Source organism: Natator depressus, chromosome 1 (assembly GCF_965152275.1).
Source record: "Natator depressus isolate rNatDep1 chromosome 1, rNatDep2.hap1, whole genome shotgun sequence".
NCBI classification, from domain to species: Eukaryota; Metazoa; Chordata; order Testudines; family Cheloniidae; genus Natator; species Natator depressus.
The window spans coordinates 114,031,667-114,053,748 of record NC_134234.1 but is presented as its reverse complement, the minus strand read 5'-3'; the positions used below and the strand labels follow the sequence as shown (position 1 = coordinate 114,053,748).

The window sequence follows — 22,082 nt, the reverse complement described above, 5'->3', positions numbered from 1 at the left end:
GCTTTGCTGAAGTTCAAGACAGGAGAATCCCCGCCTTTCTGGTCCCCCCGACCCTGGCCTGGCTCTCCAGGCCAGGGTTAAGGAGCACTGGCGGCATAGCCCGAGGTACAGAAAGGTCTGAGGAAACAGAGGCATCAATACCAGATGCATCCAGAATCCAGACTGAGAATTAGGCTGGTGCGGGGTGGGATTGGAGGGAGGTGCTCTGAGCCTATATAGTCCCCGCTTCAAAGGTTTCCTCCTCAGACCTTAGCGAATGATACCGAGGTTGAAGAGGAAAACAACTCACAAATACTGGGGATTTCAAAGCACTGGAAATGGCAAGATAGGGGATCCGCCTCCCTTTCTCTTTCCTCTGCATATTTACAATAGAAGCCTTTCTTTTTTGGTAGCAGATTTGATTGTATTTATTTCTAACAGGGACTGCATATGTTACAGCGAGCTACAGCTCTGACACAAATGAGTTGTGACTGCTTTCCAGAGAGCTCCAGGCTACAACCCACTGCCAGATACCTTCTTCAAGTTCAAGTTACACTCGGGACACTGCAGCCTGCTGGGCGCGATCTCGCTCCTGGTGAAAACAATGGCAAAGCACCAATTGACTTCAACGGGGGAAAGAATCGGGCTAAATCCGGCCCGCTTCTCCCCGCCTCCCCCGACCCCCATTCCGGGAGCAGCCTCCCCCTGTTGAAGTGCTTTCCAGCCCATCCGTTTACCCCGGAGTCGATGGGGCTACCTCTGTGCCCACAGTGAACTTGATTTGGCTCGTTTGGTGCAGCGGTCATCACATGAGTTGTGGCTTTGCAGTGGTATACAAATCTTCGCCAGTGACAAAATGTGCATTGTCCAGATGATAATGTCCCTCCGCCGATTAAACGGTATTTCCCCCCACCTAGTGTCCCTAGATCTCGCGCCTAGAAATGACAACTAGTTGGTTAAAGCCACTCACACTTTCTGTTTTGATACCAGCAGACCCACGCTTTTGATTTGCCTCCTGGTATCCCGGCATGAACGCCCATTGGACCAAAGGATTCCACGCGGGACGGGCAACATACGTGTTTCTGGTGTCCTTTGGGTCCCAGTGCAATATTATTTCTTCTGTCCCCCCATCAGGTTAAATTGAAACTATCTGGCCTGAAGTTTCGTTGAATTGTCTCCGGATGTGGTAAATACACAATTAAGCACCTCTCTTTAGCTGCCTTTCCAGATACAAGTTTATTTTTACAGGTTCCCTTCAGAATAAACCTTGGTTGCCCTGCTTGGCATCTGAAAAACATCTCTAACCAAAATGCGCGTGCAGAGAGGCAACGTGGTGACAAAAGGGGAGAGGGGATCTTTGAGACGCAAAAAGTGTTTCCCCAATAAGGATACATGGGTTTCTTCCCTGCTGTGTTACATTGTAAGGAGGAAATATATAAGAGAGAAAAAGACTTTGGTCTTATAACAGGTAAAACATGAACACGTTAACAATAGCAGTCCTTTAAAAATCTGAACACCCACTGTCTTTTTCTAAATACTTAGTGTAACTGATCATTGGGGAAATATGCACATCTGCAATCTGTGTATATGCACGCAGAGAAAGATGATATGGAATGATGACGAAAGTATTATTGGACTTAAGAGTTTCATATGACTATATACACATCACAACTGGGTAGCCAAGCGGGGCAATATATGAGTCAAGTAATCACAAACAAAACAAAGACACAAACTCCACCCTTCCTCACTTTGTATTAAATTTCGACAACCTTAGTTTTCAAAAATGTTTAGGTATTCTGTCAATTTGTTCCAGAAGTTGGAGGCTTTTTTTGTGTGGGGTTCCAGCGAGTGGCTGTGTGCTTCAGTCTCGGGGGGCACCGCCCTCTCCAAAGAAGGGACTCAGCGCGAGATTTTGGAGGCTTTTTTTCCCTTCAGAGTATTAAAAGAACATGGTATGCTCACACCTTGAGTGTGATTCTCACAGCTTTGTGGAAGAGTAATAGATATTATTCTGTATGAGGGCTGGCTCATCATTTAAAGGATATAAATACTGTATGTGCACACGCACGCTCTATAAAGTGTGTGAGAGAACAATTTTTATCTCGAAGTTCACATGCAAAAGTGAATTTGATGGTAACTGATAAAATTCAGCTGTAAATAGATCACTATCGCCCTGTAGATATTTTACTGCTATGCTTGCATTTTACTGTTATAGATGCATATTTCATTTAACTTTAATATTATGCAGCCTCAACCAGTTTTGAAATAATTCATCATCCCATTTCTGTGTATTTGGCCGTGGGAGAATTTCCCAGAGTGTGTCAAACTACCTAAACTTTCCCGCTGCTTGTCAAATCTCTGGACTTTCTCCCCCCAATATGTATTTTTACATTTCAGCCTGGCCATTTTTACTGCGGTCTGGTAAACACCTAAACAACAATCAAGGAGCCCTGATGTGTCTCTGCTGCAGAAGATCTATATACAGCGGACCTGGAGGTGCATTGCCCCTACCGCATTCAATGGCCTAAGAAGCCCGTTGGGGACTGCTAAAATATGAAGCGCAGAGGTGACCTCGACCCCACTGATCTTTCGGCTTCTTTTCTGAACGCCCATTTTGCCCATTGCTTGTTTCAGAGTGACTATCTCAGGCCCCTGGGAGCTGCCCCTCGCTCTCTGGCATGCAAAGCCCTCTCCAGAGTCCAGCAGCGACTGTTCTGATATGCACACATACCCTCCTACCACTGGGTATGGACTGCAGCCTTGGCACTTGGGAGGGGAGTCAACGCTAGTCAGATCAGACTGCAAAGAACACTTGAGCCTAAGTTCCCACTGATGCCTCTTTGTCTTTCAAAAACAACGAACCAACAGTCAGCTGTCCTGTTCCTAGCACAAAATACATCGCAAGCCCAACTCATCAGGGCTCTCGGGCAGACTGATTGCAAAACTCGTTTATTTAAATCCTGGAGTTAGCACATTAGGAATGAGAAACAGAAGTTGTAACTAAACTTGCCATTGACACCTTTGTGTGACCTGACACCAACACAGACGCAGCTAAGTTTCGTATGGTTGTGCAAAGTAACAGCAAACTTCTAGAAACAGTAACACATTTAGTCCCGGCCATTTCGGGCGGTGAGTGGGGACACCTCCCCCACCCCCTCTTCCCAACTATATTTAAAACATCAGCTGAAAAGAAAGTAATTGTAACTGACTAACAGGAACTAGTTTGGCCTCCAAAGCACTTTAAGTCAATTCAGCATCGATAATAATAATTAATACATTAGTAAATAAAACTGAGGCTTCATCGCCAGCTCCTTTTACAATTTTCCTGAAAACTACAAATGCAGGCAATGTTAAAATAAAGCCGTTTGCATGTAACTTTTCAATCAGAAGGGAAAGGAAAGCACTTGGGTTCTACTTGGAGACGTGTCTCACACATTTCCCTCCCCCCCCCCCACTTTTTTTGGTAAGATATGTAAGAATAAACATTACAGCTCTGGGCTTTTAAATTCTCCAGATGGAGTCATAAAGTACCTAGTCTGTATATATATGTGTGTGTGTATACACACACACAGTACATGTGAGGACACATGCTTGCTATTCACAACGAGGACCGAAAAGCAACTTAATCTGAAGGCAAAACCACTGAACCACATTTCGAACAACACACTTGAACTAGTTAACTTTAAAGGCAGGGAACCGCTAAGAGTGTGGCAGTGGAAGTTTCTCCCTCCCACTTGAAGATCTACAAGGGAAGGCTTCACGTCTCTCTCTGGATATATGAGCACTTAGCCAAGTTGATGATTTTTACAACACCATCGTACTATATAGTTAAGAGTCTCGGTTTATAACGCGTTCATATTAAACATGATTTGCCAGATCATACCACGAACGGGGAGGACTAGCCTTCTGATGAATGTGTGATTATATTCTCCCTATTTCTCCCCCCCCCCCGCCCCCCAAAAGCGATTCACTTACCCTGGCGGTGGTCCTCCGCTCCACTCGACACACACACATCTACACACACAGGAAATCGGTCTCATCTAAAGGAAAATCTGAAATCAACATTTTATCTGCACAAGATAAAGGCACACACACATAGGGCTCAGACCTCAGGAGCCCTGAGTCTGGACGAAGAAGGGGGAAAAAAGGGGGTATCAGGACAAGAAATCCTGTTTCCAGCTGTGTTATGAGGTCTGGCGTGGAAAGGAGCAAAATATTCTACTCATCCCCAAGACTAGGATTCACCCCTCCTCCCCTTCTCTCTTGTTTTGACTTACGTATGTTTATAGTAGGAGCAACTGGCTCACAACTAGAGCCATTGCCGAGAGTGCGTTTAAAGGGTGGCTGCTTTACTCCACTATAATTCAGTTCCCGCATGTGAGCCTCAGCCCCGCGTCACCTGGATACTGCAGACAAACAGCGTTAAATATGCATAAGGAACAGTTCATTTCTTAAAGGAGAACTTACCCGGACAGAAAGTTCGCGGCCCAACAGTAGGAACACAGACGTGGTGGGTATTTCTTTTTCATTTGTAGAACCCTAATCCTTTCCTAGGGTGTTAATTTAAATACCCAGCCTACAGAGCTGTATAGATCGTTCCCCTTTCTACTTCTGATTCATGTAGCCTGGGTGGGGAAAACAATCAAAAAATGAACATTAGAATTTTAGTTTCATTAACGTATCAATATTTTCACTCCAGGGAGCCCCCCGAGATGCTGAGAGCGGTCTGAGGGGCATGAAACTTCCCATATGGGGATCACACGGTCGCAGCACTAACAACCTATGCTGCTGCCATACAGTTAGTTGTTTACACATATGAGGTTTTTAAAAAATCAGATCCTAAAAGAGAGCAAACTGGGACTTTAAAGTGTGTGGGGGGGGATCCACACAGGTGCATGCTTTCTTTGCAGCTTCTTAACAGGCTACATCACTGATGAACAAGGGGCTTGAATATTTGTTTGATCAAGCTTTACATGTTGATGCTCTCTCGCTCCCTCTATCTCACACACACACAGGTCCTGCAGTTAATGTTTAGCCAAATCCATATTTTTTAAAAAAAAATTATGTATTTATTTTATTTATTTATTTTTGCTCAGACGAAAGCGCAGCTCAGAAATGGATTGGCAGCACGTCTAGGAGAGGGTTGAAGTTTTTTCAATGATGAGTGGATTTGCATTTGTCTAGAGCCATATCTTCACATGTTTACTAAGAGCAAGATCCTGAAACCCATATTCAAGTTTTGAAGTCAATAGCGGTGCTGACTGAATAAGGGCTGCAGGTTCATGCTCTCTCTCTCTCTCTCTTTCACACACACACACACAAAGAGAGAGAGATGGTTGAAAACTCACTGCCATAAAGTGCTCTCGCTAGACAATTTCGGCCAGAGATCTGTTGATGTTAGAAAGTCCCCACGTGAGACATAAACGCTGCTTGAGAGATCCTATCTTCCCTACCACTCATGTTCATCTTTTTCTTCAGATCTCCCAATCTACTGGTTTATGATCCGATATTTTCTCTCTCTCTTTTTAGGTGTCATTTCTTTTCGTTTCGGACAATAACACATTTTCACAAGTGGTTGTAAAGTCTTTAGCGCCATCTAACGGGAGCAATACGTCTGTCTGCTCCACAGAGAACATGGCTAATTAATAAGCGGTTTGTTCAGTTTTGTTCCCTTTTTCCTCCTAATTTTCTAATTGCCAATTGCACATTTGTTAAAATACAAATTATTACAGGATACAGGAGTGTGTTATCTGGATTCCCTTTATGGAATTGCAAACTGCTCCAAAGACAACCAACAGGATTATAATGTTCCAAACTCTGCCTGCTTCAGGGGATTTTTTTTGTTGTTGTTGAGCTTCTATCCATTTGCCTGAAAGCACCTGCTTCTACTTTTAGAGATCTCTGCATGCAGAAAATTAGCTACAATCTTGCACCTCTCTGGAAGAAAAAAATTCGGGAGCAAGTCCTAATGGTAGCCTAATTTCTGTAAAGCAGCTTGCGGGCGTGGGATGCAAAGTACATTTTAAATGTACACGATGCATCTGTTTTTCTTCAATTCAACAGGTACATTATAAAGTCATTAAGTGTCTACAACTTTTCTTCTCTCCCCCCCTCCGCCCCCCTTAATCTGACTGGAGCAGAAAACTGAGCTGTGCTGGTACAGTAATGAGACTTACGGGGGGGCGGAGTGAGTGTTAGGCGATCTCCTAACCTGCAAGAAATGGCTTCAGGATCCTTTGGTGGGGGAGGGGGCGGGACGGAGGAATCAGTTACTTGAAAAGATTTTACAGCAAAATTCTTGACACTAAAGAGGAGGTACCTGTAGTAAGAGAGGGGGATTTAATCCCCTATACAATTCTGCTCAAAGGTCCAACTGTGTTTTGTAACCTAGTAGAGGCCTTACACCCCAGGAATTTCCAGCAGACTATATGGGAACTTTGGCTTCTTTTTTTTTCTCTCCCAGTTGCAGCTGTGAGGAGCTGGCAGATCAGCTCCTTTCCTAAGAAATAAAAAGGCGAAATGAACAAATACCACCTTGGCCTGAATGAATGCTGGTGTTCAGGATTACGTTATATGTTGAGTATAGAAATGGGCAGCCAGAGGGCCTTTTGGTTTGGGATGTGGCTCAGCCCCAGACATTTTCTGCTGAACCAGTAGTAAACAGCAGTACGAGAGGAAACGTAGGGTGGGATTGTCACAAGCATTCAGGCTTAGCCTAACTCTGCTCCCAGTGGAGTAAAAGAGTTAGGTCAACACTGAGCATTCTTGAAAACCCCACTTTTAATATAGACAAAGGCCTGTAAGACAAACTGACTGCTGCATTCGCCTCTATCTACTGCACTTGTGTATAGAGTCCCAAAGGAAGGCAGAAAGTATTCTCTCTACACGTTGCGGTATTTTACTCCATGAACAGTAACCTTGTTGTAACCTTAAGTATCAAGAATTGTATTTACATCTGTTAATTCTTCAAATCATATTTACTTAGAGTCCATTTCTGAACTTATGTGATAACTGGACGCAGATCTCTGTGAAGTTCTTGTTTCCTATATCATGTACAGTTAAAACATCTTACATCATGTCCAGGAGGACAACATTATTGAACTGATAAAGGAAAATATAATGTAATGCTCCTTTAGATAAGCAACTAAAAAGGGAAATGATCAAAAGTGCATCTCTTCTGATGCCGCTGCTCCATACTGCACTATATTAGGCAGACAGTTCATCATCATCATAACTGCTGAACCAAACCATTCTGTGTTGTGTGGCCAAATTTTATGTAAGGTTTTGCATTGTTAAAGTTATAGGAGTGATTTATAACAACCACTGCTCTGGGCGATCTTCTGACATTTTATGAACATTACTGACTAATAACAAAGTATATACCCTCCCCCTTTCATCCCGCCATCTCAGTGAACCTTGCAAATATACGTGAAGTTTCACAGCACCCAAATAAGGTAGGTATTATTAGTAATCTTATTTTATATAGAGACAGAGCCCTACATTTTCAAAAGTGACTAGTGATTTTTATGCCCGGGTTTGTGGGAGCCCAAGCTGAGACTCCCTAAAGAAACCTGATTTTCAGAAAGTGCTGAGCAGCCACGCTCTGAAAACCAGGCTGCCTCGAGGTGTCTCCAAGTGGGCACCAAAAAACGGAGACTCCCCAAATCATTAGTCACTGTGAAAAATTAGGCCAAAGAAGGTGAGTGACTTATCCAAAGCCACATAGGGAATCAGTGCAGAATGAGGACTAGAAGGCAGCTCAAGCTTTTAGTCATGTATTCTAATCATTAGACAACAGATGATGTTACCATCTTTTTACATGATGAGTTATCATAAGCTAAACCACAATTGACTTTTATTTTGGTATGAGGATGATGTTTTTACAGCCTTTGTCCTGGGCTGAAAAGTTCATGCCTTGACAGATACCTAGAATCCCAATATTAGGAAGCAGAAGTTTATTCCTGAAGATCCAGAGAAATCTCTAAAAAAGTATCAGCTCCATTGTGAAATATATATAACATAGCTCCAATTATGTTATCTTTTACATTGTAGAAACAAAAATACCTTTCGCTTTCTTAAATGAGGAATAAATATGAGGAAAGCTGTCCCAAAATACTCTACCCACATGTTGTTCAAATCAAATATTTCTTAGGGGTATTTATCAGTTGTCCCCTTTCTTAAGAGTCCGAATCCAGGAGGATGGCTATTGACATGGATCTTTGCCACAATTTCCAGTTTAATAAGAAAGGTCCAACATGAACTTGGTGCAGGATTGATACTTTTAGCTACAAAGCAGCCATCCAGGGAGGATTTTGTTTTAATCAGCTAGGAAATAAAGATTGCAACTTGACCTAAAATATGCCACCTATTTTCTTTTGCTCATATAATCTGATGTACTTCTGGGTTTTCTTTTATATTCAAAGAAGTTAAGCGGCAGCTCCGAAAGTCTTTCAGCATTGTGGCTTTTCACATACTCAGAAGATGAGTGCAACTCCTAAAGGAAACTGAAGGCAGACTGGATATCTCTGTTGGTCCCAGAAGGGGCACAAGCAGGATCAGCTGCAGAAGGGTAAAGGTATCTTACATTGTTACAATCCCTTGATTAGAACACCAGAAGGCTCTGATCCTGAATCCACTGAAGTTGATGGAAACAGGATTCTATTCAAGTTCTTTTTACTGAGCCCATCAATGAGGTATCTAAATGGTCCTTATGTTTTTTTCTAGAGCTCATTTAATATTTGGGTGGATAAATAACTGTCAACCTCCACAGACTTTCTTTATCCTTTTTGCCTTCCTGCAGAAAGATTAGGGGACAGGTTCTCCTTAGTCTAATTTCTTAGTACCGCTCCAGCAGACCAAAGGAGCTCTGAACTCCATGGCTACAATTGCTAAACCTAGGTGCATAAAGTTAGAAACCTAAATCCACACTTGGGCATGATGAGAATAACAGCGGGTTGATTTTCAAAGGTGCTAAGGACTGGCAGGAGCAAGTGATGCAACAAGAGTGGTGGATGCATAGTACCTATGAAAATCAGGCACTTTTTATTTAGATGTCAATGTATGGATTTAGGTGAGTAACACTAGGTACACAAGTTTGAACACTTTGGCCCATGTGTTCTATTTCTTCAGAGCCCTCTAATCTTAAACCTTTACAGTAGAAAACTCTGAATGATTTCAGTGTTCCACCTTGCTAACAATATGGTTTGAATCAAATACACTGCACAAAGACAATTTTGATTTTTAAGAAGAAGAACCTTCTGTTTTTATTCCTTTGGGTATGAAAAAAAAACCTTGGTGGAGCTTGTCTACCTTGATAGTCAACACACAGCATGTGCATTGTGATATGGATGCACTGATACGACATGTTTTCTTTCCTTACCAAAATAACCTAGCAGTTAAAACAGCCTTGCTGAAGAAGCACATTCATTTAGCAATCATGCAATTTCACAATACATATTGATATCACATTTTAGGACGGAAAATACAACACTAAGCAGTAGTAAAAGAAGGTTGAATAATAGCAATTTGTGAAATTAGTTACAAAAGCAAAGGTTGCCTTTTCTCTTAAAGCCCTGTATTCATCTGGAAATCGTAACATCTTTGCACGTGATCCAGTGCTGACTATGACTTTACGATCAATGTAGACAAGGACAAGTTGTGTTCAGCATGATGTCACATAGCGAGGGCAAGGTTTCAGCATGACGAGCTGCCATGAAGCTGAACATGATTTGTCCTTGTTGACACTGAACGCAAATTCGTGGTCAGCATCATGTCAAGTAACTCAAATTATTAAACATACTGTATTGCCAACCCCAAAGTGATCAAAAATCACCCATCAGCCCCCCAAAATCCCAGCATTGGCTTAAAAAGCATTACATTTAAAAATAATAATACATTTGGGATTCTTTTATTTACCTTCTGGTTTCCGAACCTTTAAAGGGCAGTTGGAGTTTAGGCTTTTCTCCACAATCTTGAGGGCCTTTTGTAAAAAATGAAAGCTGAGATTTTCACATGGCCTCAGGAGCTGGACTTGAAGAAGAACACCAAATATAGCGAGACTTGCATTATAATCACTAAATTCATCCTGTCCAGATGGCCAGCACAAAGCTTATGGAGAGATGGATTTGTACTAGAATAGTACAGAGGAAGCCAGAATAACCAGTCACTAGATTTGTGAGCAAAACATATCTCAGAGACCTTGTCACCTCTATGCTTTAGAGTAAACTTTCTTCCATGGTACTTCAGCCTCCTGGGGAAAGGGCAAAGGGAACTGGACTCCAAGAACCAAAGGTAATCTAGTTAATTATTGCACCTGCTCATCTTTGAGGACGATCTTGGTCATGTCTACTTCCTCAAAGACTAGGATACACTTCATTCCTGATTCTCCATGGAAGATTTCCTATTGCTTTCCATGGGAACAGGTCTAAGCCCTTAGCTCTGCAATTAGTATCATAGCTCCAGTCACTGGCAAAAGTTAGCACTGCACAAGCACAAAACAATGTGTAAATACTTACAAATTCGTTATTTTTCACTCTGTGTGTGCGGGGGGGGGGGGGGAATACTGGAAGGGCCTACTTCTCCAGGCACGGCTTCTCCAGTCTTAATATTTCAAATGGTAAAGTACAGTTGTTATTGAGCTATGTGTGAGCAAAACAATGTATTAAATTGTACCTAAAAGTGCATTCTCCTCATCTTTCCATTACTCAAAAATTGATGGATGGATTTAGCTCAAAGTTTAAAAGAAATATTCACCCTCTGGCTCCAAGATGAGAAATTTCAGCTGGGAAGGAGAATATTTAAGAAAGTTCTGAGCACATGGAAGCAAGAGGAAGTTGTGGTCCATCCTTAGCTATCACAAAAGCTATAACAGACTCCTGCTCTCTTTTCAGTTTCAAAGGGCAGCAAAAATAAAGGGCAACATTTGGAAAGTGGTACTGAAATTGGGTGCCTCACTCTTGTGATGATCAGCTTGAAGGTCTGAGTACCCCCCACTCTAAGGAAGTCACTTGGAGGTGCAGGTGTTCAGCACCGCTAGAAATGAGGGGCAATGTGTTTCACATTGGGAACTCCTCTCCCACACACACACACCAGCCTTTATTATTTAGTATTATTTGTATTATCAGAGTACCTAGGAGCCCCAGTCATAGCCCTGGACCCCCACTGTGCTCGGCGCTGTACAAACACAGAACAAAAAGACAGTCCCTTTCCCAAAGAGCTTACATTCTATGTATTAGACAAGAGACAACTGATGGATAGAGACGTGGGAGTACAAGGAAACAAATTTGACTTCTGCTCTACCAAAAGCAAAAGCACATTCAGGGAAAAAATTTCAAAGAATCTCCTACTTGCGTGTTTGCAAAATTGCTCACACGCCAACCTGATGAGTTCAAAAATCATGAGCCAGAACCTAAAATCAAGAGATTGGCCTAAAAATCATGAGATTTATTTTGAAAATAAATAATTTGTGCTTTTTCATTAAATGTTATTTCTTTCTTTTCTGTCTTCTGACCTTTCCCTGCTCATTCCCGGTGTGTGAGACAGTCATAGGTTAACAGTTCAATGCTCCAGCTCCCCATACAGCTTCTCCTGGACTCTTCCCCTCCCTCCCACTGCACACAGCCCTCCCTGCTCCTCCAATCTTCCCAGCAGGCTCCTGCCATCCCCAGCTCCCCCACCTGGCAGGCTCCTGCAGCTGTGCCCTGTCACCCAGCAAGATCCTGTCCCCCTCCCAGGCCCATTTCCCCCCATTAACCTCCTGTAGCCTTTCCAACTCCCTAGCCTCCAGTCCTCTGGCAGGCTCCGGCAGCTTCCCAACTTTAACTGCCTGCATGAGGTGGAGTGCAGTGAGGCCCCTGCTGTGGAACTTAGAGGGGCAGCTCTTCTGGCCAGTCAGGGGGCAGAGGACAAGCAAGCAGCTACGGCTGCCTGTGGCACAGCAGCCTCTATCAGCCAAGGGGGAAACTGCAGGTGGTTCTGGCAAAAGTTCCTTTGTCATCTGGTGAGAAGCTGAGCAACCCCCAAATTTGGATGCAATGATAGCTTTGCAAGTGCAGTGCTAGCAACACTGCATTCCCATCTGCCTGCTCAAACTGGAGCCCCTTCGGAATGTGACCATGTCACATCTGAAGTCAATGGAGTTACATTAACGTAAAGCTGGCATAAGTAAGAGGAGAAGTAGTTCCTTGTTTTCAAACTTCCGTTGCCAACAAAAAATGGTACAATGAACAGTTTAGAAGCATACCCCTCTATTCTCCATAACAATGTGTACTCTTTTTCATATTTCAGGACATGACTTTTTTCTGCATTGTAAGCTGTGTGGCCATCCCTCCCTGTCACTCTCTGAGGGAGGCCACGCTTCCTCACTGCCAAGTACCTGTAAAGGTGAGCTCAAAATGGGGAATTAGCTGCACCTAGTGCTCCGTCCCTCAGTCAGCATGGGGCAGCATACAGTTAGTAGGCTCTGATCTGCAATCAGGGCAGAGCTGCTAAGCAGTCTATGAGCCCCAGGTAAGGGTGAGTACCAACAAAGTCTAGAGGCACAGGTAAGGGTGAGCACCAACAAAGTCTAGAGGCACAGGTAAGGGTGAGCACCAACAAAGTCTAGGGCTGGGTGAAGACAGGGGTAGTCGATAGGATACCATGGGCCTCCTGGCCTAAGATGGGGTGCTGCCACCAAAGGGTGGGGTGCTAGGGGGTAAGGGGATGCGGGCCTGCCCAACTCCACCACCTCCCAGCCAAGGGCCCTGATAGTGGCAGAGTGGTCCGCCACTGCATCAGTGGGGATCCAGCCAAAACATGCTGACCTCGTATCAGGCCAGCACTCAACCAAATTGTTGTCTCGTTTCCCTGGGCTACTTCCTACATCCCCAAGGTTTGGTACCTCTATGTTGTAGTTGTCCTCTGTCTCTCCAGGATAGGTGGCCAGCAGCAGCCCTAGTAGCTCGTAGGTGTCTCACTCAGCCAGTGGCCCTGGGATCTCTGGCCAGTCCCCAGGAGGCAGCTCCTCTGCAGGCTCCAGCAGCAGGCAGGATACATCCGTCTCCTGTGATGGCTCCACCACAACTAAGCTGCAGGGCCCATCTTTTGTACTTCCACTTCCTGTCCTGCCCTTCCACTTCCAGTGAGGCAGACATGGCTTTCCTGGTTCTGCACACCAGGGGACGTGTTTTGATCCTTCCCTGTCACTCTTTGAGGAAGGTCACGCCTCCTCGCTACATGCATGTAATTATGAAGAGTGCTATATCACTCCATTATACAAGTAGGGGCCTGATCCTCTTCTCACTCACATTAATTTTACATCAGTGTAACTCAACTGACTCAAATGGACTTTCTCCTGATTTTGGCCAGTGTGAGAGGAGAATAAGTTCCCTCTGGGCACCCAGACTTGTGTGCTGAATGGGGAGTGTTCAGTGATAAACCCTGGAATTCCACGCATGAATCAAAGGAAATGTATTTTTATGTCATTTCAACAGTATCTTATTGTATTGCTTTGTAAGTAGTAAAAAATGTCATTAATACTAAAAATTTTCATAGGTTTAAGGGTTATTGGGAGAGGTCTGTCACAAACTGTTTTCTGCTGTCTCTGGAAAAGTTAATGCAATTTTTTTTTAAAAGTAGATGTAATGAAAGCTTAGACGGTGAGATGAGAACATTCCTGGGTGAAGATGTGAGAGGATGGACTTGATTTGGTAGATTCCTGCCATCTCTCTCACTTTATTACTGTGATGGGAATGTAGGTGGAAAAAGTGAGCAGTTTTTATTTGTAAGAGCACAAGGGGTTGTGTCAGTGCCAAATGTTAACCAGATGACCCACTCATATATGATCAAAAGAAGGTATCTGCAGAATCACATGTTTAGTGCTATACCCAAGTAATACTTGTGTAAACGCCAACAATATAAAAATATGCATTTGCATGGAAACAGCAATAGTTCTTTTGGAAGATTATAAAGAATCTATAACTTGATTCACTGACTCATGTTAAAAATAATCATAAGACATTTCCATTGGACTATTGCAAGACTTTTTGCATGACTGACGGCTTGTCTTCTACTTTCTGTTTCACTCTGATCTTCATATTACCATTAGCGTTGGGCAAGCTGGCAAAGGTGTGGTATTGCGTTAGGTACAGATAAGCATCTAAAAGTTCAGCTGAAGAGCTGAAGTTGAATTCTGAAAGGAACTTCCGTCATCCTCTCTCCTCTGCAAACCTCCACATCAATCTGTCTTACAAATATCCAGCCATACTTAACTGGGTCCACCAAAATATAATGTATTTTGGCATAGCTGGTATTTCTTATATCATCATCTTCTCTCTTCCACTGAGTGCTATTAAAGAAAGCTCAGCAATAACTGTCAGTCTGGACAATTTCAAAATATGCCCACCAAGCCTCCAGTGACATAGTTCCAACAAGAAAAGGAGTACTTGTGGCACCTTAGAAACTAACCAATTTATTTGAGCATAAGCTTTCGTGAGCTACAGCTCACTTCATCGGATGCATGCTGTGGAAAGTATAGAAGATCGTTCCAACAGCATTTAATCCTCTGCAAACAGCTTGCTAAAAGAGACAACTAGGCCACTCCTACAATCAGAAGTGTAGGGGCAACGCTTAAAAAGTTTGCTGCATAGCCATATCGGACAGGAGTGTGAAAAAATTAAACCCCTAACTGTCGTAACTATGCTGGCAAAAGGCCTAGTGTAGGTGCAGCTTACATGGAGAAGAAAATCCTTTTGTCGCTATGGCTTATTTTGTTCAGGGAGCTGATACAAGCTATACCAGCAAAAGCACTCTTTTTCTGGTATAAGCTGTATCTACACTAGGAGGGTATGCTGGCATAGATCTATGAGTATACCTATATCAACAAACCCTTTCGAGAGTAAACAGGGTCTAAAGAAGTAGCAGGCTACTTGGCCTTTCCACTATATCAAAAAGCTGAGAGCTGGGGCTTTCTTTAGTGGTGATTATCTAGCTAGAGATGGAGCGGAGATGATATACAATGACATAAGAAATGCTGGAAACCATCTGCTTGGTGGGCTCCATCATGCATGCCCTCCATTCAGAGAACTCCCGCTGAAGTCAATGGGAGTTTAGCATGCAGATGGCTTCCGGGACTGGGACCAACACTAGTTTAAAAACAGCTGTATTTGTAGTATGATGGCATGACACTAAGTGTATTATTTTCCATACAAAGAGTTTGAGTATTAGTGAGTACCGAAAAAATGGCAAAAAGGTGCATTACATAGAAATAGATTTGTCTGTTGTTCTTAGATGAGCTTAAAGCAGCTCAGCAGTGGCTTGACTTGCATAGCCCAAATGTATCCAAAAATAGTTTGTTTTCTTTCTTTCTTATATGGATTACATCTCTATGGAATTTGAGACAACATGGTCCACTTAAACTCACAGTAATATTTGATCATATAAAACTGAAGTGTAGAAGTTTACTGGTACTACAGCTTTCTGTTGTAATGGATTCATAACTGATGTGTCAATTAGAAAAAATAGTGGTGTCTCCTAAAACAAGGTCCATTTTTGATGCAACAATGTTTGCAAATTTCTCATACAGTCAAAACAATATAACTCTGTACATGATCATTGCCATATACACATATTATACATATTCACTGAAGATATGTTGAGGAGTCAGTCAGCTGATCTGTATAGCTCTGGGATATGGCTATTGATTTAACAGTAAATTAAATTAGAGAAAGTATTGTCTAGCAGTTAAAGCACAGCCTTAGGAGTGACTTAGGCAAGCAACTTAAACTCTCTGTATCAGTTTCACTCTCTGCAAAATAGGGAATAAGAATAATACTTCTTTATCTTACAGAGGCACTTGAAGATTTATGAATGTATCTAAAATAGTTTGACATTTTTTGATGAAAAGTGCAATATATGAATTATTATTATTATTGAATAATGATTATTGGAATAAAACTGGACCTTTAACTTCAGAGATTTGAGGCAGGTTAGGCATTAGCCTCTTTACTGCTACTATCTATGTGGGCTTTAGGGCCAGGTTGTCCTCTGTTCAGGTCTTTGTCCCACAAGGCAAGTGTTTTCACCCCTGGCATTTCCCTCAGTTTGTTCTGTGTGTGGCAGGAGGCTTAGTTCATGGAACGTACAGATCTCCTGAGACCCTCTAGAGGTCTTACCCAACTGGTTGGAGGCCCTGTGCCTCTGTGCTATCTGCCACCACCTTATTTCCCTGCTTCTCTGGCAGCACGACCCTGAGGGAGACATGGAGCCATAGCTTCCCACTCTCTTTGCTGTCCCAAGAACCATGCTTCAAGGGATTGTTCCAAGTGTGGAGAATGAGCCCACTTAAAGTACTGCTGAAACAGTGAGCATTGAGTTAGGTGGGGAATCCCTGTTGAGCTGACGGAGGTACAATGCTACAGAGAGATTGGTTGTCCCTCTCCCTCAGTTATGGATGAGCCCCTGCACCATCCCCTTCCAAACTATGGCTCCACATCCCCAAGGTACCCCCAGAGATTGCACTTCTCCCTTCTTCACCCCCTTTCTGTGCCTGAATCCACCAGGTGTTCATCCCTTCCACCCACAGAGGCAAAAGTGATGATTTGGCTTTAATGGCCTTATAAGCCACCTAGCCCCATTTCTCAGATCACATCTGGATGACGGTGTATACATCCAGCACTGCTTTTTCAGCTTATTCGTTAATATTTTAGAATAAGTACATAATAAAAATGATGAAGGCTGTTGCCTTCAGCTTAACTACTTACAGAAAATGTTATAAGGATATTAAACCAAACAATGGCTTGTTCTCATCTGGCTCTCCAGATGTTTGCTATGACTCTTTATTTTCTATCAATCAGTTAACCATGGTTATCTCTTTTCCTTAGCAACATAGCTCCAAAACACAATCAAAGAAACTGAAGGCAAATAATGAGGACTAGATTGTATTTGATCACTGCCAATTGTTTAAGGGGAAAGGAGACTGCACAAAGCATTGCCAGCTTTGCACTGCTGCACAGTGGCCTGGCACAAGTTCAGTCCTCCCAATGCCCCCATGGGCACTACCCATTCCAAAGTGGACCCTGCAACAGTAGCCTCTCTATCAGTGGACACTGACTCCTACCGTGTGACAGGGATGGCACCATTTGAAAATCATTCCCTTGTCATGTAAACAGGAGGGGAAACACTGAGTAGTATCTTTCTCTTGCCAGCACTCCTGGGTGTGCCAGTTTTATGACAGACCCCTCTCCACACCTTCAAGAGGTTGCAAGCTGCCATGCTTTACAGTGTAGCACTGCATACCTGCAGAAGCTCCTGGAGGGATTATGTCTCTTTGAGCTCTGGCCCCAACTGTGACTTCTGACTGCTTGAAAATCTGGCCCTCCGCTCTTTGGAAAGTCTAGTCCTAAATGGTTCTGCCTACACAGCAATTAAACACCCGTGGGTGGCCCAGGCCAGCTGAGTCAGGCTCTCAGGGCTCAGGCTGCAGGGCTGTAAAACTGCAGTGCAGCCATTCAGGCTCAGGGTGGAGCTAGGACTCTGGGACCCTCCCACCTTGCGGGGTCCCAGAGCTCAGGCTCCAGCCTGAGCCTAAACATCTGTACCTCAATTTTACAGCCTCACAGTCTGAACCCCGTGAGCCCAAGTCAGTGACCTGGGCCACCCACGGGTGTTTAATTGCTGCATGGATGTATCCAATGAGCAAGCTGGAAAGTCACCATCCTAACGCTTGTTGTTTGTGCCTAGTTCCCAGGTAGCATGGAAATATTTGCAGTGTTCATGTCAAATATAATGCACAAGTCAAGTAAAAATAATGCACTATGCTGTCATTTGGACGAACTCTTAAGATTCCGCTAAATACTGTTTTAACATCAGACTCAAGAAAATTCCCCATTTATTTGTATTACCTTTGTGTTTTAAAATACTGAGCATATTTCTTAATTCCAATGTATTTTAAAAAGAGAGAGAGATTCTCTGTGGAATGAACAGATTATGCTAGTCCACTTGGGGATCGACATTATTTCTTGCTGTTAAATTTCTCAGGGAATGGATGTTAATATCATGACAGGTATTTGACAGCAGTACTAGAAAAGAAAAGAGATGCATCAAGTCATTCGATTAGAGATAGAACGGAAAGGGGAAGATAGCATGTAGTGATACCTGCAAATTCTCCTGTCAGAGTGAATCTCTTGTTAGATGTAACTACCCTAGTGCCTGGTCTTGGCCAGATTTGAGACAATGTGTGTTTTGCCATTGACTTGAATGGGAGCAGGACTGAGGCTCCAAATTATGCTTTCCCATGCATGCACAGAACTCCCATTGACTTCACTAGGTGTTGCAAATTCATCTCAGGAGGCAGAATTTGGCTCTGTTAAAAATCTCCAAGCTATGGGAGTGGAGATTGTATGCAGGGCAGATCAGATATTATACAGAACAAGTATGAAATACAAACCTCACAGAATTAACATATATTGTCACATTCTATTAAGGGCTTCTGTTGGGCTAGATCAGATTAAATGCAGTGAATCCCAGTCATTTTACAGCATATGGAAATATTGTCATGGATAGATTTTTTCATTAATGAATATAATGCAGAATAATGAACAATAGACAAAAAAGAGAGACGATGTAAAGCCAATCAAAGGAAGGGCAGATGTTTAAAAAATCTTTTACTATTCAGGATTGTGATCCAACAAAAGCAATTATGTTTCTGCTTTCTCAATTCCAAAACAGCAGAAAGAGCTTTGAGGTTTTCCAGAGCCTATCTACACACCGTTAACTGAACAGAAGGTAACAATAATACCAAACATAGCCAAAGGCAACTGATTCCATGCAATGCTCATAATTTGGGACATTCATGAATTAAACGGGACCATAATCAAGACGGTGAAATATATATAAACAAAAATTGCCTAAGAAATCTATAAGGAGCCTAATTAAACCCTGCTATTCCACTGGGGGGAAAAAAGGAATAATTAAAACAAAACAAAAGCACCATCTACAGGTGGAAACTGCACTTGGTATCTGCCCTCTGAACTCATGGAAATATAATGTTTGGGATTTTGTCAAGAAATGGCTGATGTATTGCAGCAGAAAGAAATTTTGTTTCTTGGTAAAATGTTTGATGTTGTCTTTGCGAAAGGGTTTGCCAATGTCCTCCTGTTTTCTTGAATGGATAACTACTGTGATGTAATTAAATATATAGTGGACCATATTCTGCTCACAGCATCATTAGCCAGGCAAATTGATTCAAATCAATGGGGCTGAGTGGGTATAACTGAGGGAAGAATGTGGCTCAGTGTGCACAGGACAGAAGAGGGAACTGACAAGCAAATCAAGGATGTCCAAATGCAGATAAAATCAATGACTTTATCAACATTTGTCATTATTCATCTGTGATTTGTTTGCCTCCCTGCTGTTCCTCTATCCTGCTCACTTGCCCTGGCAGGGACCTCTTCAGTAAGCCAAGCAACCCAGGCCAGGCTCCCCACTTCACTTGTTCCTTTCAGTTAGGGAGAAGGAAACCCATTGTGTGTGTGTGTGGTTTTTTTTACAGGGAGCAGATGGCATTTCCTCACTGGACTACGGGGGCAAGGAACCTTGTGCATAGCCTCTTGCAACTGGCCAGCCAGTTTGCAAAGGAAACACTAGTTTATAACTACACATTAAAATATGGGCCTAGATTCTCAGCTGCACCTAGTGTCTACTGGGTGCAGCTAAGATGAGTATGAGGGCCTGTAAAAGAGCCAGCTAGGGATCTCTGATTCTGGGGTCAGTTCTTTGTTAGCCTGGCTGGTGTAGATTAGAGCAGCCTCAGGATGTAGTAATCTACATCAGATGCCTATGTCCTCTAAGACAGCAGTTCCCAAACTTTTTAGTCCGGCGACCCACCGACTGCATTTTGTCTTATTTTGCAACCCACCCAGGGTCCAAATTTGTGGGCAGAGGAGAACCAAAATCATAGGCCAGCATCCTTCTCCTCTTCCACTGCCTCCTCCTTCTCGCTCCTCAGAAGGGGCACTGACCACCTAGAACAGCACCCTCCACCCCAGCACGGCAGCCCTAATCCTGGCCTGGTGTAGAGGGGAGGCTCCAGGGGAGTGGGGATTGGCGAGCAAACCCATCCTCTACTCATCTCATAGTGGCATCCCTGGTTCTGTGAGACTGTGCCCAGCTCTGTGCTCCAAGCATTGCAATCTGGTGCATGGGATCATGACAAGGGGCGGCCAGGACAAATTTGAGTGAGTGGCATCGGGCAGTCGGGTCAAACCTGAGAGGTACTGCAATCCCATGTGCCAGGTCACAATGCCTGGAGTGAGGAGCCAGGCCAGCCCCATGGGACAAGAGCCACCACTTTGGAGTGAATGGGGAGCGGGCCCGCTCTCCAACACCTCCCCCGCCCGGGGATCTCCCCTCCACACCAGGCCCACGACCCATCTAGAACCTTCCCAGACCCTCTGTTTGGGAAACACAGCTCTTAGGGGTCATCTGTGAGGTGGGGATTGGCGTAGGCCAGTAGTTCTTCAGCCATGCCCCTTCCTGCCCACAACACACTACTTGAAAATGGTGCTGTAGACACAGATTGAATAGGAATCAGCTGTGCCAGCTTTACACGAGCTGGGGCCTACTCCACACCAAGGGAATCCTCAAGTGGGGAGATTCAGAATCTCTCCAGTCTCTTTGCACTACCCCAGTGGTGCAAAGAGACCCAATGATTTAGAGAATCTGGCCCATAGTGTCCTTATTCCTTATGTCAATCAACTCAGCTAGATGGAATGGTAAGGAGGAGGAAGACAAAATTCAAAGAGAATCAAAATATGTCATTTTAGTTCTTTTATGGATAAACATGCATAATCTGACGTCTTGCTTAGACAGTTATTTTAAAAGAAACTTGTAATCTTTTTTAATTAAAATGAATGGAGAGGAATAGACTATAAATATGAATACAACAAAGTAGGAGTTGACAGCACACAGCCTTCCAGACAATCTCTTTCAGTTGTTATAGAATATAATACAATATTGGTTTTCCTCTGCAATTTTTCCATAATGTTTATGTTTGTTTTAGGTAGCAGATTACCCTTTTTTTTTTTCTTCTTTCAGATTTCATGTCTTGTGAAATAGGCCCTCACTTTACAGCTAACATGGTGGAAAGCAAATGAGAGTATCTGAGAGAAAAAGAGACAAAGAGATTTTCGGTTTAAGCAGAACACACCTGAATTGTGGATGTACTATTATCTGTATTAAGCTCTGAGTATTAAAATGCTAATTGTTCCAGTCCTCATCACCTTATTTTACCTCTGCCTTTTCCCCATTGCATGCTTTGCTTTACCTCGATTGTCTGTCTGCTTAACTTGTAAAATGCTAAAAAAAGTTTTGATATTTACCTGTTTATGATTAAATTGCGAAATGATTTGCTTAGTTCTGTTCTAAATTAAGGTCTGCATTAAATGTCATAGCATTTATCTTTCATAAAATGAGACAGCCAGGACACTAATTTCCGAGGTATTCAATCACTGCCCTATGCCACTTGAGAGGCAGTTTGGGAATGAGCCTGCCCACAGTTCACAGCTCACTGACAGCACTGAGATGGAATCATAAAAGTCAATTAATCATTAAAAGCTGTTACAAGCACATATCGAACCAGTCTGGCACAAAATGTTAATCAGTCCCATATCAATATCATAAATTCCTGCAAATTGGAGCGATCGATACCTTTAAGGCCTAATGAATCAATCGGAGGGCACTAGGCCGCTCCTCTGGGTCCCAGTAACATGGCTGCCCTGCGACTGCTACATCTCCAGGCGTGCTGCCAACAGAGGTCACCTATCCCAACAGGCTGTTCACTTCAGCAGCAGTTACCACGGTGACAGCATGTCACTGTTGCCCTAGTGTCCTTCTAGGTAAGGTGGAAACCAATGCATCACTGCCTTTGATGGATTTGTCAATAATACTTAGCAGGGGAGGGGAACTGCTCACATAACACTCGCAGGTCTGCAGTCCCTGAGCAGTTTGGGGTGATTTAATTGTTTGAAGAGATGTGTGCTTCTGCATATATGCAGGGACTAAATAGTGGTCACAGGAAGCGTGAGTTGGCAGTTAGAATTACTGCAGTCAGAAACCTTGGGAAACTA

The 22,082-nt window shown here is 43.2% G+C and overlaps 2 long non-coding RNA genes across 5 annotated transcripts; one reads left to right on the top strand and one right to left on the bottom strand.

Moving 5' to 3' along the window:
* Positions 1–182: 182 nt before the first annotated feature.
* Positions 183–4,380, bottom strand: LOC141994506 (uncharacterized). The gene is made up of 3 exons (XR_012641148.1): positions 4,257–4,380; positions 3,955–4,019; positions 183–571 (listed from the first exon to the last, which is right to left on the bottom strand). It is a non-coding gene; the product is annotated as an uncharacterized LOC141994506 (long non-coding RNA).
* LOC141994464 (uncharacterized) lies at positions 3,961–21,545 on the top strand. 4 transcript variants are annotated; one of them, XR_012641137.1, is made up of 5 exons: positions 3,961–4,489; positions 5,509–5,631; positions 8,403–8,548; positions 12,265–12,360; positions 21,052–21,545. It is a non-coding gene; the product is annotated as an uncharacterized LOC141994464 (long non-coding RNA). The 4 variants fall into 4 exon arrangements; XR_012641132.1 differs by having other exon boundaries at positions 3,962–4,489; positions 8,403–8,554; XR_012641134.1 differs by lacking the exon at positions 5,509–5,631 and having other exon boundaries at positions 3,965–4,489; positions 8,403–8,554.
* The last annotated feature ends 537 nt before the right edge of the window (positions 21,546–22,082 follow it).